This window comes from Mycteria americana, chromosome 1 (genome assembly GCF_035582795.1).
Source record: "Mycteria americana isolate JAX WOST 10 ecotype Jacksonville Zoo and Gardens chromosome 1, USCA_MyAme_1.0, whole genome shotgun sequence".
Taxonomy (NCBI): Eukaryota; Metazoa; Chordata; class Aves; order Ciconiiformes; family Ciconiidae; genus Mycteria; species Mycteria americana.
In genome coordinates, this window is record NC_134365.1 from 27,416,374 (window position 1) to 27,432,904 (window position 16,531).

Genomic DNA, 16,531 nt, shown 5'->3' on the forward strand with positions numbered 1-16,531 from the left:
TCACAGAGATGAAGGAAGCTGCAGCAGAAAAAGGAACAGCAGAACATGCTTTCATGGTAGAAAAGTCCTTTGTAAAGCAACAAGAGCGATGTGAATAATGGACTTTTAGGTGGGTCGTTCAACTTAAAACTGAGGAAAAGAAAAGCCTTTTCCCAGTTGACCTGAAAAATGATGCTTCATTTTTTTCAGCAAATAAAAGGCAACAAAAACCCCAAAATCCAGCTTCATTTTGAATCTCCCAAGTTTCTCATACATCTTCATGTTAAACACAAAACTTATTATGTGTGTGATTTTTTAACACCTTTTTTACACTTTTACATCTTAGGCTGATTTTGAAACAAGTATTTCACATATCTTTCTGACTTTTTCATGGATTAAACTGTTTCTGGATTCACATTGGTGAATAGCTTCTATCTCTTTCAGCTGTGTATTTTCAGTAAATTTGCTCTTTGTTGAACTAATTTCACTCAGCTCTAACCACACATTCCTGTTAAATCTTTCATTTTCACTCTACGTTAATTCTTTACTTTATACTAATTTAGCATGTTTAAATCTATTTCCTTCTCCTGAAATTTCTATAATGGCTGGGGGTTTTTCATTGTCAAAGTAGTACCCTATATTACATCTTTCGAAGTTAACAGTTAACAAGTTTAACACAATTCATGCTTTTGTAAAAAAATACTCTGATATTTTATTTAAGGTGAGTAAATTCCTAACAAAATGCAAAACTAATCTGTTTTCAATTTAGTACAACTTCTATTAGACAACAACTAACATCAATGACAAACCTAAAATTTGCAGGCCATTACTCCCATACATCAAAAAAACAGATTCCAAATCAGTCACTTTCTTGGCAGACTTGAAATCATTGTAATATAGAAACACACAGCCCAGCTGCAACAACTGGAGAGAAGCTTTTAAAGTTCCCAGGAAGGCTGGCAGCATCACAGAGAATCAGGGTCTCCTGAGCAATGGAGAGTCAGGCAGCAGAAGCTGCATATCAAAAAGCTAAGCCAGGGCAAAGCAACTCTTACCTTTTTCTCCCATTCACATCTCAGCTCCAGTTGGATCTGGGAGCCCAGTTCACAGCTGCGCTTGCCTAGAGAGACAAAACAATGTGTGCTGGAGGGCCTCTTGCTACACTGCTACAATCAAAATGAAAAGGCAATTAAGCAGTTTCACTTTTTCCCTCTATCTGCTTCTATTAAATCATCTCCACCGGATTTGACTTAGACAGCAGACTCATAAAAACAAATATTTTGCCTCTGGAACAGGAAACTTTGCACCAACTGGTGGATATTTTCAACACAATTTCATGCAGAGAGTAAAATCATCCACCCTCAAGGGCTGGACATCTACCGTCATTATCAAATTATACATTCTGAACAAGTTATTTTGATTGAAAATTTCCTTTTAAAAAAAAAAATCTGTATTTTTTAATGCATTTACAAGGGAGAACCTGACCTTTGAGAAAACACAATCTTCTACAGCCTTAGAGCAAGCAGAAAGAATCTGCCCAGGGCAAAGGTAAAGTTATTAACAAAAGTTTTTCACCTACAGTAAAAACATTCATTTTGCATTAACAATCCAAAGCAATAACATTCTGTTCAAACCAATTTTACTTATTAACATAAATAATTATGTAGGACAACAGTTCTCTGTGCTGAGAACTGGTGTAAACTTTTTACATTATATAATGATTACACTTGCTGTCTGAGAAACACAAACTCAGGAATCATCCTTACATTTTTTAAGTCTATGACAATGAATTTCACTTATTTTAATACTTTTTTTCTGATTTTTCTCCTGAGCTTACTGTAGAATTGTAGCACTCTCAGATGAGATGTTCAAAAGTTTTGCGGTATTTGTTTCCTCAGAAGCAGGTGTTGGACAGAGTCACAAGTAGTGTCAATCTCAGAATAAGATTGCGATTTTTAAAAAGTGTAGTCTTACAGGCAGCCAAACCCAAACATTTCCAAAAATCAAAATTAATATTGTTGTCATGCTGTTTGGTCTTTATTTTAAACAGTTGGAAAACAAATTAAAAGACCACAGCATACCTCAATCATCTGGTTTGCAAACGTGAGTTTCAGAGCACCAGGTTCATCACAAATTAGTGACAAAGTCTTGTGAAAGCTCCTTGCAGTGACCCTGGGACAACCAAATGTTGCACAGTCTCCTTTCTACCTCTAATCTGACTTTCACTTTGAAGACTGATGCAGCAACAGCTCAGCATATTTTCAAATCATTCATCCAGTCTTGCTGAAGAGCATTACACTTTGCGTTACCATAATCTGATCTCAGAACCAGATGGTGATCCCAATGCAGCTTTTTTATGACTATCACTGATTTACAAAAATAGAAACGTGCAATACAAAGATGAGATCGTTCCCTTTGACTGTTCCTTATTTTATTTCCCACAGCATATTCCCCAAGCCTTTCATTTGTAAAGAGACTTGTATCTCCTAGTTCTCTGTTACATCTCTGCTTTTTCTCATTTATTTTGTAGTTATTTCTCTCCTTATCTCTACAGCTTCCCAAGACCACAGTATCTCATTAAAACAAAATTGAAACTGTTAACCTCCCTATTCTCAGTAGTTTCTCAAGGTCTTTGAAGGACACAACAATGCAATCACATAGCCGTCAACTTTTAGAAACCTAGATTAACTTTTAGAAATGTTGAATATTTAAAGCAGAACTAGGCAATGTAATTCTTGCCTTGTCTCCATCATGCTCTAAACAGTCCCAGAATACAAACAGAGTGTGTTCTAGACTCGGGGACAGAGCTAGAAGAGAAACCTTGATGTGAACACAAGAAAACAAGACTGGGTTTACTTTTCCATTCAGCGCAAGCCCCAATAAATCAAGGTTAATTTGAGAACTGTATTTGCAGATTACTTATAAAACAGACTGGTTCACATACCATGTTCCCTTGGAGAGGATGATGCTAAGTTGCACCTTTTGGTGGATTGACAGCAAAAGTGAGCCTCTGGAAGAGGCTAAGTCACTCCTTCTCCACCATATTGTATGAGGCCCATTCTCATGCTGTCCCTCTGACAGGGTGGACATACTCCTCTGTGCTCGTTTGCTGATCAAATTATAGAGATGCTGGTGACCCGGTCAGAAATCAGACTGTTTCTCAGTATAATCTTTTGAGACTCTTTATTCCAGGACTTCACATGATGGAGTTTTTGTCAACACTTTTCACTGAATTCTGTGAAGCTGTGCAAAGTCTGCTCTGAGGTTTGGTTCTTATGTCTCCAGGCAGAATTCATTACAGGGCAAAAAGCATTAAACAGTCGCTATGGGAGAGAAAGAGCATCAGGCAGAGAGCGAATAGGACAAAGAAGAGATTAAAAATTGTCTCCCTAACAAAACACTGAAACAAATATTAGGAAAGAAGATCTATGAGCATTCAAAGGTTAACAACAAAGTCAAGAATAATAGCTAGTGCAAATGTTTGAAGTATAAAAATGGAAAGTAAATTTGAATGACTTTGAACAAGATTACATTATCAGTTAACAAAGGAAACTAAATGAGCCAAGTATAACATGAGTTTGGTAGAGCTTTTTACACAATGTGTCGCAAAATTAGACTTATAGAATTAAATAAAATGAGGCTGAAGGAGCATTTTGTAATATGAGTAGTCTTTCAAAGACAGTTAATGTAAAGTAATTTTAAATGGAAGGACATTGTTTTAGGTGAGCTTTCCTGTACCTCTGAAATTTGTATTACGTCCATTCTGATTTAACATTTCTATTCATATTCTCAAAGAAGAGAATAGATGGCACATTAATCATTCTCACAGATCATAACTAACTAAATGAAGTTGCAAATACAGTGAAGGGGGAATAGATAAAGGAATATAACACATTTAAGAGTATTAGTGAAATGCACAGAAAATATAATTCCTCTAGGGACAAACTCTCCCTAGGAATACTATTGATAATATAACCAAAATAAAATTTCCCTTCCTAGCACAATCAAAAAAAAGGTTTAGGAGGCTAATGCTGTAACAAATATGGTGTTCAGGGTGCTTGGCTAACACTTTCTGAGAACCCAGTTCAGACTTCAGGTGCCTAATGGACCTTGAGCTTCTCACATCCCTGCTCCAGCATCTTCTCTCCTAAAACTGAGCTAGTTAGTGATAGACATCGTTCCCCAAGCAAATTTGTTACACCTTTCCAGCTACTCTTATATGGAACACTCTTCCAGGCACTCAAACACAAGCCCTTAGTGAACTGACAAGCCATATGTAATTGACCTCCGGCATGGCTTGCACTGTTGCTTTGCCCTGTGGTCTCCCTTGATATGCGAGAACTACTGCTGGCAGAAGTTAAGATCATTTGTTTTGACAATGTAAAATTAGGGGTCTGGCTGTCTTCACCTATTGATGACTTAGTCCTTAACTAAACTATTCTCCAACGATTAGCTTACTGTGAGGAAAACCGCTATCTTCTGCCTGGAAGGACCATGTTCAAATAAGTCAGTTTTTTAATACATTAAATCATACCTTTTGTATAAAACTTATAGCCTCCCACTCACATGTTACACAACCACACAAAAAGGATTAATGCCTTCGGCTCATTATTGATTCTTGTCTCAAATGTGACCCCTCATCCAGTGTCTGACTGTCGCCATGAAACTAATCTTCACTGCAAGCCATTTAAACTTACACCCACTGAATTATACCCTCCTGACTGACATTGCTATCAGGTAGGCCAGAGCTAACTCAAATAAATCTGGTGTGTAAGCTCCTCTACTCTCCCATTTTTCAAGTCCCAAATGGAAGTAGTGTGTCTTCTATCTCATTTTTCTGAACCACTATCCTGATATTTGTAAACAAATTTCCACCTTGGAAAGCTCACTGCCTGGCTGGGAGATGGTCTGGATATATGCTGTTGCTGTTGTGGTTTAAAATCCTCCATGTCCTCTTGAACTTTTATTCTGGCTAATATAGTCCACATTTTGCCTAAAAGCAGACTTTTTACAAATCAAATCAATACATTGATTGCCTAGATCTGGCCTGTAATCCGTTAGAATTTGACAAATATTTCAAAGTAGGCAGCTGCAATCAGCAAAGTGCACTGAAATTTATATTCAATTTACAAGTCATAAGTTATACAGAAAAATAAAATCTGTATTCTTCGGAAAGGGGATACTCCAGCTTCCTTTTGGCAGCTGTAACAAGTGGTGTATGGTGCATTTCAGCGTATTTAAAGAAAGGTATTTTTTATATCCACACATTACTGCTGAAGTTTCCTTCTCTGCTGGAGCACACCGATACTTAGCTTATCTTAGCAAGTATGATACATTTGTTTGTGTTATTTGAAAAAATATCAAATATCTTCCTAATTTTTGTACATACTGTTTTCCTGCCTCAGAAATAGGGCCTCCATAATAAACAACCTCAGTTTCTTAGTCCTTCTTTTTAGATACTTAGTCCCTATACTCATTGGACATCATTGTAGACATCTTTTAAACCTGTCTATTTCATCACTTAGATTGAGCACAAATGCAATTATTTGAGTCTTCTTGCTGCCAAATCTTTTTTTCCCTTTCTTGTCTATTAAGTCACTGCAGTGCATGTGAGAACAATGCACTTGAATATCTTACCTTGTTGTCTTCTCTTCCAGCTACACCATTTCCATTTTATGGACGTTACCTTTGTTAGTTTATCTTTAACCAAGCAATTATGGTTCAGTTCGCTCCTTATGTTTTCCTGGTCATGCTCATCTACTTTTTCCCCCTGGACTAAAAGTTAATTTATGTAAACTGTGGTGGCATTTTTATCACCAAAATTAATTATATTTTTCCATAACACAAAGTGAGCACAACTCAGATGGCATTTTAAGGAGATCTCTCAAACTATAAGTGTTTATAAATGTGTCCCTGTTTGTCTGGGGCTCTCTATCAGATGTTACTCATCAATCACGAATAAAAATTATTTAGCATCAACCATATCTCATAATATTTTCCCCCTTGTAGTTAGTAAAATGTATTTTCATATATTAATGTACATTGCCTTGGCTAAAATGTAAGTGAATGGTTCCTTTTATCTGTTTTCTTTCTTTTTTCCTAAAGTGACCAAAACCAAGAACCTTGCAATATAACTATTGTAGTCATAGCTCAGTTTCTTTTGAAAGGCACCATCAAGCTTTTCCTCAGCTCATGACTCCTTTTTCTGAATTCACCTTCATGAAGTATATGCTCACTTTGCTTTTTCTTTTCTTTAGGGTTAGCTTATTTTCTTCAATCCCGAATTTTACCTATTTGCCTTTTACTACTTTTTCATGTTTTCCAGTGTTAGTGCTTGCTGCAATACCCATGTACCAGTTTCCATATTAAAATAATGAATGCCCAATTTGCCCTCAGGTGAACAGTCCATTCATCTTCTGACACAAAGATTATATGAAGGGATTCACCAAAGCTATCAACAGCTTTTTGTCTATGCTCTACGTACTTTTTGATGCTTGCAACTCTGACCAGTTTATGCCAGATGAGGTCCTTGCACCTTTTCCCAGAAGGTGTATAATACTTCAGGTTGTGCTCTGTCTCAAAATGGATGGTGGCTTTGTGTTATGCTTGTTAGAATTTGCTGAGCAACAATAATCATGAAAGGCTGGTTCAAATTTTCTCACCAACGGTTAATTTTGAGTCTAAGGATTTGTTCCTAGTCTGGTTTCAGATTTATGAAAACCATTCTGTGACAAACTTCTGAAATGTTGGTTTTATTTTTATTCTCTGGTTAAAATATATATAACCCAGAAGTTTCATTTTTACCTAGACTGCATCGTTGTTCACATTTCAATAATGAAGTTTCCATTTAAGTCAAGCAGAGTAATGTGTGCAAGAAAACAAATTAATTTGAAAAATCAGTTGTTGTAAATGCTATTATGAAAAATAAAACCACCTTCAAATTTTCTTTCACTTCACTAACATGAAGAGCTGCTTGAAATTCTTCTACTTAGCTTCCTTATTTCCAGGAATTTTATCTTTGATGGAGCCAGAACTGATGAAAAAATTTCTTTATTCAGGTTAATTTACATATACTCATGGTAGCCTGTAGTACTCAGGAATTATTCTGGACATAAGTTTCTTTGAAATAAATTCTTCAGTGCAGGCAATACACATTAGAACAGCATAAGAAAACTTGGGTTTCTGCAACCCCTCCTCAAATTGCAGTGGGAACCACAAAGGCTGTTTTGATTTGCTGATGTATCTGCAAAATGCTATGGAATAAGGTAGGAAAATGAAAGTAGAGGAAGTCATTCTTCCAAGCGATTGATGTTTCTGCTTTTACTATAAGTCACAGGAAAGCAGTTACCAAAATCATCTGTAGAGCTGCTTTTAAAACTAAAAAGCTCCTATCACGGTCAGCATTATCCTTTCCACTCAACCATGGATTTTATCAGCATGCCCTTGTCTCATACATAACTTTGCTAACAAAACAGCTTGCTTTATCCTCCATGTAGGGTACTACAAAGGAGATCTAATGATTTCAGATTACTTAGCAAAATAGGCAATGAAGTTCTATCTTTAAAGATAACAGTCCCCCTTCCTAAGAAATGTCCTATCATAGTTGATTGCATTAGGGTTTAAGGGGTGGATTCTTTTCCATAACACAGCATCTAACAATCAATGACAATACTTTAGATATTGAATTTATCATAGGAGAAGAAACCAAAATATTTTCATGAGATAAAAATTTTGGACAGCAAAATGCCTATGAATTAATGGGTTTCACTCCAGAATAGTATTTCCCTAGCTTTCCCACATCACTAACAAAAAGCTGAGGGAAAGGTGCTTGAGGGAGTAGGCAACTGAATGACAATAGCTTTCAGGTGAGCTGTGCTGTGGACAAGTTCTATGCCAGCTGTTCTACAGTAGCTGTCAGGGTGGTACAACCTGAGGATGCCACCCCACAATCCAGCTGTGCTAGCCCATGATCCAGCACTATGGTGAACATGAGGCAGCTTACCTCTTTGATATCAAACTACCTCAGTGTTTCTCTGCTGCAAGAACTTACAATTACTGCTGCAGGAACTTACAATTACTGTGTTATTGCTGATGTGTTATGAACCTACATCATGTAACTTCCTAGTAACTTTTTTTATAGCCTTGGCCATAGCTGTGCCACTGATTTCTCTTGTATGAAATTTGTTTATTTAAGTAAGTTTGAGTACTAGCTGACAGAAAAATACTGAACAAGAAGTTAAAGTAGAACATTGTCTTTTTAGTTCCAACTTCATTTCATCTGTGACTGAAAATGTTCCTGTTTGGTTCCAGTTAGAGGTTAGCAAAAATTTCAGGGACAGTTCCAGTTCTGGATGAAATATTGATACAATTTTGGTGCAAGTTCAGTTTGTTTCCTTGGGACCAAATTCATTAATCTGGGACATGGTACTTAGAAATACAAAAATAACAACAGATCAGAGAAATATGTATAATAGGAAAACCTGTCTCTCTTGAGGAAAAAAAATATGAAACTAGCCTCACAAATGCAGTCCCCACAATAGACCCCAAAAGAGGACCAGAAGGTCTTGTTCTTCTAAAGGCTTTTTTGTCTCTGTTATATATGGTTCAGTGTTGGAATTAATTGTGACAGGTTTTATTACTACAATATTTTAAGGTTAAAAATAAAATGGGAGACTGTTCTATCATTTGCATTGCTTGAACTCTTTGGTGTCTTATTAATGAAATATTACTAGAACAAAAGTTCTAGTAACTCTAGTAACTTCAGAACAAAATAGAATAGCTACTTTCTTTCTCTTATGTCATGACACTGTGCAACAAGTAAAACAGTCTGTTTTATAGCTTATGCTTGTTTTAACTTGGTGTTCATTAAACAGCTGCAAATATGTCAACATTAGTGTAAACTTATCCTGTTAGGAGTGATTTCCATGGTCATTGTCAGCAGCAATATTATTCTGGGAATAATCCTAGCAAAATGACACTATATATTTTTCACACTTCAGCAGCATGGCTTCTCTAAAGATAGTCATTCCTACCGATCAAGGATACCATGCTAGCAACATCAGTGCTGGGCACACATGGAGAAGAGAGAATGCAATTTAACATCTGCATTTGGCACTCTCTGTAGGATTCATCTGATTTGCAAAGGAGGTAGACAAGTGATGCAGCCATTAATAAAGATGTTCCACTATAGCAGATGATCTTTGAAGCATACACTTAAAAGATCAGATCTGCTTACATCTCCGAATTCTATTATTTTTTAAACTTTATGGCAAGTAAGTTAACTATTAAGCTGTAATAATAACACAATAATTAAAATACAATAATACCCCAAACCCTAGATATATTCCCCTGTTACGTTATTTGCAGAAAGCTTTTAATGAAACAAATATTGATGTTGCCCAGATTAAGACTTATTTGGATAACATCCAGCTCCCTGGAGTTCTAGTTACGAATTCCACTGCTCTGTTGGATCAGATTTCACAGGATGAGGTTAAAGAGGCAATTGCCTCTTTAAATTATCAATGGTCCCCAGAGAAGAATGGCTTGGGGCTTATTCTTGTGAAAATGTTAAGATCTCTCAGCAAAAAGAAAAATCTATCAAATACTAAAATTATAGTTTTGAAGAGAAGTTTAATGGCCTTTGAATAAACAGAGATAAAATGGACCTGAGGAACATCAAAACTATTTCCTTGCTATAAGTTAATCACAGTTCTTAGTGTGATATTTAGGAGTCAATAAGGGGCGTAACTAACAGACTTGTGCACAGAAGAATACTGACAAATTAGCATTGTTCAGAAGACTAAATTGAGATAAAGTTGAAATACCCCAAATTATGTTATCTGGGAAAAAACAACTCTGTGCTTTTTGTTTTACAGACCAGTATACAATACTGCTTGGTGCTCTAAGTTCTTCTACCAAATAAGTTGTGGTTGATCAAGAAATTTCTTTACATCATTTGAACCATGCTCCAGCTCAATGATATGCATAGTAACTGAGGTGTACGCTAGTCACAGATGAATTTGTTGAAAAGCAAGCCAGCAAAATTTATTAAAAACACAAAACTACATCTTTGGTATTCTTGACGTCCACCTTTCTGGTGTTCAGTAAAGCCCCAAGATAAGCTTTTTCTGTGCTCTATGTTTATTCTGTTCCTACATTCTTTGCAAGGTATCTGCTATCAGTCACCATCAGAGGCAAGATGCTAGGCTGCATAGGCTTTTGATTTGAGCTGGTATGGCCAATCTTATGTTAGTTTGAGACTAGAGGCAACTGCAATGCCACTGGGACTGTTGGCATAGCACTTGCAAGGTACTTACCATAGGGGTAGGAGTATGGGAGACATTTTTGGGTCTGGAGTATTTCATTGATGATTTTAAGAAAGTTTCCACAAACCAAGCAGCTCCCAAGATACAAATACAAAATACTTTTTGTCAGCTGAAAAAAAAATGTTAAGTGTATGATCATTCTTGACAAGATGCAGTTTTATGTTCTCTTCAGACTATTCATCCTCTTTGGATACTTTTTAAATTTTAGGATATTTTTTAAAATTCTGTATGAGGAAAAGATAGTGAAATGTCTTTCTGAAAAGCCGCATTGATTTTCATTGCTCCACGAGCCGCTTAAATTAATCCCACATGTGCACAAGTTGTTTTGCCGGTATTCCTGCTGCTTGCTCTATGCCAGTACAGGCAAATACTAGCAAGTCTGCAGCCATGTCTTTTGTGAACAGAGCTGCACAGATACCTGCCATCAATGAACAGACTCTCTGCCTGCTAAGGATTTATTTAGCTTTCAGCTCTGTGTACAAATGAACAACAAGGAATTACCCCTTGACATTTTTAGTTCATCTACTCTATTGCATCTTATTTGGATGATTTTTGCCCTTTTATATATCTTTTAATATCTCTAACCGAATCCCCCACCTCCCCTCCCCAGTTTTTCTCATTTTTGTTTTCTTTATAATTTTGCCTTTATCTTCTATTCCCGTTTCTTATGACTCATATCATTTTCATTACATTGCCAGTTCTGAAAACAGTGAGAAATCTGTCAAGAACAGATGTAAATGAGATGTAATAGAGGAACATTTGAGATTTATTTTAGCAATCTGTGTGATACTAAAGAGATAAGGAGGGAAAAGAGAATGCTTGTTTAATATATATAGAGAGAGAAAGCTAGGCAAAGTGGAAAACAATACATAAAGACAATCTATTCCCCCAAACATAGTCTGCTCCAATTAGTATGTTCAATCAAACCTTTACTACCTATAACATTGTGCCAGATGTGACATTTTTAAAAATGGAAAGGCAGGATTTGTTCATGAAAATCCTCCACAGTTATTGACATTATTATTTATTTAGGACAATTTATATGCTTGGTTCTTTATTAAAGAAAGTAAAAAGCACAAATCTTGGCTTGAAGATTTTGTGATGCTGAGCCCTTCTGCACTAAATCAAGTGGGTAGACTTCTGCCAGACAGAGGCACACTGATGTTAACATGTCTCCACATGAAGCCAGGAATTTGCTGCTATAGGCAACTTGCAAGGTCAGTCCTTTCTTAAAAATCCAACATAATAAATGAAATAAACCACCACATTTGTTTCAAAGGAATCAAAAAGAACACAGCTCCTCACACATAGATTTTGACATCTATTTGTTTTAAAATACATTGTTTTCAAAAAACAGATATATTTGTTAGTTACAGCTGCATATTGCATTCAATTGCCGTATTCTATTCACTTCGTGTGAATTAAGTTGTGATGCTTGCACTGTTCAGTGGGTGCTCATAGCCCAGGAGTTTGACAGAGGCCAGTTTCCTTCATATGAGAATTTTAATTGCTCACAACTGTGTAACACAACAGTCACCGGAGCACAGCCCAAGCCAGAGCTCAGCAGAGTTCCTCACAGCAGGAAATGATGCAGGGAAGACACAAAAGTCTGGGAGAAAGCATAGCTGGGAGAAGAGGATAGAGCAGAGCACGTGAAATAGAACAAGTCACCGAGCACATGTGGAATGATTTGGCAGCAAAGACCTAACATGTTGAATCAGATGGCAGGTCCATTATCAACACAGACAACACAGGAACAAATGAATCATTAAGAAGCATATGAAGTGTGTGGGCCTGAAAAGCAAAATTTTGGCTATGGGTAACGTGGTTTTGGAGTTACAAAGCTGTACATGTACAGCAGAATGAGGACTGGGCATGAGTGAAAATAATTCCTTTGAAAGTCTTGACTAATATTACAGTGTTACTAGTCTTAGTCTTAAATAGGCTTCTCTTTACTAAGGGAACAAAACCCATCTTTTGTCAGCTCCTCTTTACTATCATTCTAAGTGATGCTCTCTGGTTCCTGGTAATAATGCAAGAGTGGCAATATACTACTGAATTAGGCTGAAGATATACAGGAGAAGGAAAGCCAGTGCTAGTATACAGAGAACTAAGAGACACTAACAGAATAATAATGTTTGTTTTGTGGAAGAAAAGCAAAGAGCCAAGATCCTCCCCTTCTGAAGCCAACAGAGATATCAGTAGATTTAAAGCAACCCATGTAATACTGATATCTTTTCTGCAACCCTGCTGTAAATTATATATTGTTACACGTGTAAAATAAGGAAGTTCTTAGATACATATGAAATACGAATGTTTGCATTTGGTTTCAGTTTGGCTTTACAGTTACAAGGAATTCAGATGACTAGACCTGTGTCACACTGACTCAGCAATGTGCCAAAATTAGAAATTTTGTTAATATTTTATTGTAAAGCAATCCTACCAGACTCTTCTATTTGTTTTCTTCTGAATGCCTTTTTCATTTTGCTTGAGGTATTGTATACTGACAAAGAAGCTCCTGAACAAATGATAAATCATCAGACTCTAAGGTACTAGTATCTCTCTCTAACCATGGTAAAGGCAGTTTTCTGACTCCCTATTATGAATTTGTCATAGCTTTTCTGTTCAAGAAAATTATCAGGAATTCAGAGCACTTGATACATACATTGTGTAACCTAGTCAAAAAAATAGTTGCAAACTGCCTATTTGAAGGTCCAAAGTTAGGCATCACAACTACTCTGCTATAGAGAGTCTGGATGTGGAAGCCCACAGTAATATTAACTCTACATTTCTCAAATCTCTATTTACATGCTTTGTTGTCACAACAGCTGTGTCACTCATCTCTCATACGCAGTCTGAATACAGCCTAAGTGACTCTAATTCACTGAATATTATATGGTACACCTCACTCAGCTTGTCATGTAAGAGTTAGGTATCTTGCTCAAGCCAGTTATCTTTGCCAATACAAAGAAATAAGCACACTAGCAGAATGGGTGCAACTATTTTCAGCAACTGTTTTGATAACATGAACTGCCATCTGATAGCCCTTATCTTTCTCCAGCAGTTGCACTGGAAGCTGAAGAGACTGACTTGGACTTGACTCCCAATTACAGTTAATTAAAATTAACCAAAATAAGTTCTACTACTATCGACAGAAACTGCAAGCAAAATGAAATCTCCGGATTTCCACCTTATCAAGCTACTAAAGAGCAGTTCTTCCCTTTTAACATACCTACTCAAAAGAAAGAAAAAAAAGAAGGAAAAAAATATTTCCTCAATTTTAACTTTTTATGCTGTTCCTCTATGGATCACCAGTGATGAGTTTGTCCATCTGTGGAAATAAAGTAACAACAATAAAAATACCACAAACCTTCACAGGCACCATTCTCAGATCAGCAGTCTTACCTACATTATTCTGATGGCTTCTAAGGTGAAATGGGCTGAAAGAGAGACTGTGGTACACTAGTGTGATCTGGTACAGTGTATACAAGCAAGGTCAAGCCTACATTACAAATAATATCTCATAGATTGTTACCTCCATTTAGTTTCAGTTTTAGAACAGCAACAAGAATGTGAAAAAGTTGCCTGTTTTTTTATTTTTAAAGTTACTTTCTCTAGCTCCAAAAATGTTCAGCTTCATAATGGTTCTTTAATATTGTGCTTCAAAACACTAATGCAGTTCCTTAGGTGGAGAAGGCTTCTTGGAAAACCAGGGATATATTTTTAGAGGCAATAAGACTGTAAACAGACCTTGCACCTTTATGAATTGCACATCTAATTCTCCTATGCAGCACTAAATTTCTAAATTTCTCTCCTACCTATCATGCCATGCCATACCATACCATGCAGTTCTTAGCATTATACAGCCCTCAATCCTGCAGTTAAAAAAAAAAAAAAAGTCTTTCCCATGTGATAGCTCAAATATGGAATGCTCAATGATTTCCTTTGAACTTTGGAGATTTTGGAAATAGTCCATGCTAAATAATATCCTTAGAGTGAAGAGCTAATAATTATCTTTCAGTTCATCAGGTCATTTACACTTTACTCTCTAGAACTTTTATTTCAGTTAGTTGGTAAAGCTAACTACTTGAAATTTGTAAACATCCCCACTGAAGGTATTACTCCCTTACTAAGCTTAACCCACCATTTTCTCAGGAGATAGATAGGAGAAAATTTATAGCTGTACACATGCTTATTCTACTTTCCAATTTATATTCAAATCTTTTTCTCCCTTCACAAGATATTTTCAATAAGGAATTTGCACAGCAGGATAATTAAACCAAAGAGATAATTTTGGTAAAACTAAAGGTAGACATGCTTTTAATAACTTCCAGAAGTACTCCAAGAGGTTTACAGGGAAGTTCCTCTTCACCAAAAGTACAAACTCATCTTAAAACAGAGTGTTTCCCTGAGCATACATGTTATGTAGGAAGTGGATTTAAACCGGAAAACCAGTAGATAAAATATAACATGTATTAGCATAAAATAGTTGCTTTTGTGTGCAGTACAGAATTCATTTTGTTTGTTTCCATGCAAAGTTTCTCCTATCAGATAATCTGAGAGACACGTAAGTACTCTGTGGACATAGAGAAGTTAAAGGCCTCGTGCAGCCAAAGAGAATCAGTTTCACGGTAAGGCTTTTATGATTCAGTTTAGGCTCAGGCTATCTCTTGCGTTGAGTTTCTCATGGACAGCCTTTCCTCTTATTTCTGTCAGCTGAGTGCATACAGTGTTTTCTGGCTGTCATTAATAAGCCAGGTCAGGACAACAGTTGTCAAGTTTATGTTGCCTGACAATCTTCATTTCTCACCTCCTTGACATACCGATTTTCCTGCTCTGACAACCACATTTCTGTATTTTCTATCAAGGGCTTTTGTACCCGAGATGTTTAATTTAAAATTAAAACATTCAATAATCAAATCAAGGTGGTTTTGATTTTAAATCCGTTTGGAGCTTTTAACTGGTGTTATTTTTTACTGTAATTTTTCATCATTCAGGTACCATCTCATCAAACCTGTCAATGTGGTAGAAATGTTTTCTTGGTGCATTTTCCCCCTCCTGTACCCTTTTAATATAGTCATACCTGGCCACTGGCCATACGATTTTCCAGACAACGCATAACTTACCTCATATGAGGGAAGCAGAAATAAATGCAGTTACTAGATTTGCTGTATGCTATTAAGAGCAATTATAGTGATTGGAATCAAGGCAGGAACTAAAAACTTTGTGTCCTTTTAAGAACTAGCTAGTAACCTGTTTTCTACAAAAATCACCTCTTAAAAGAAAAAAAAAAGATACCTTATAATTAAAATGAGCTTTCCAAATAAATATTCTTAGGGAAGAAGAGAATTTAATGTGGAGAAAGGAGGATAGAGGACCGAACTCTGCACAGAGATGTCTCCCACACAATGCAGTTAAGTACTGCAGAACATCTGAACTAATATATGGCCTTGACGTTTTCCTTTCTGACACTTAAACTTAGTAGAATCAATGCTGGACACGTGCACGTAAATGGATATTTCAAGCTTGCAAGATATTTCTAAGATTATTGATAACATAACCAGCAAAACCCTTGTGAACATTAATGTACTATAAATGACCTTCCAAGAAACTTCAGGCTTCAGAACTATACCAAACGTGACAACACAGCACTGCAGAGGTCTATCTGCTCTCAGAGCGCTCTATGTCAGAGCTGGAATCCATTGCTCCAGTACCCGTCCCATGACAGGAGCAATGGCAGGTCTGAATCATAGTTTGTCACAGAACACCCAAATATCAAACAGTATATTTGTACTAATTTCAGCTTGTTTTACTTGGAATGCAACAACAAAATACATAAGCCTTAGCTCTAAAACTGCCCCCATGAAGGAGCAGTAATTGCTTTCTCCCACTTAAAACAAATAGCTGGTATTTTGTTGGGAATCTTTAATAGTTTTACAGGACAGATTTAGTAAGTCCTAATTACTATCCTTTGTATAACCCTATCTGATTTCTTTCAGCTTCCTTCTTAAAAAATAAAGATACATTATAGCTTTTCTAGAGAATCTGAGCATTTATTCTGTCCTTTTACTTGAAAAGCAAATTCATTTTATTGCTACATTACTGACTACCAATTAAATATTAACTGGAAATACAGCTCTGTGAATAAATACCCATGCATTCTCTAGAGTTAACAAAAGCCATTCTTTAATAAACTATAAGCAACAACTTTTCAATTGTTACTGTCT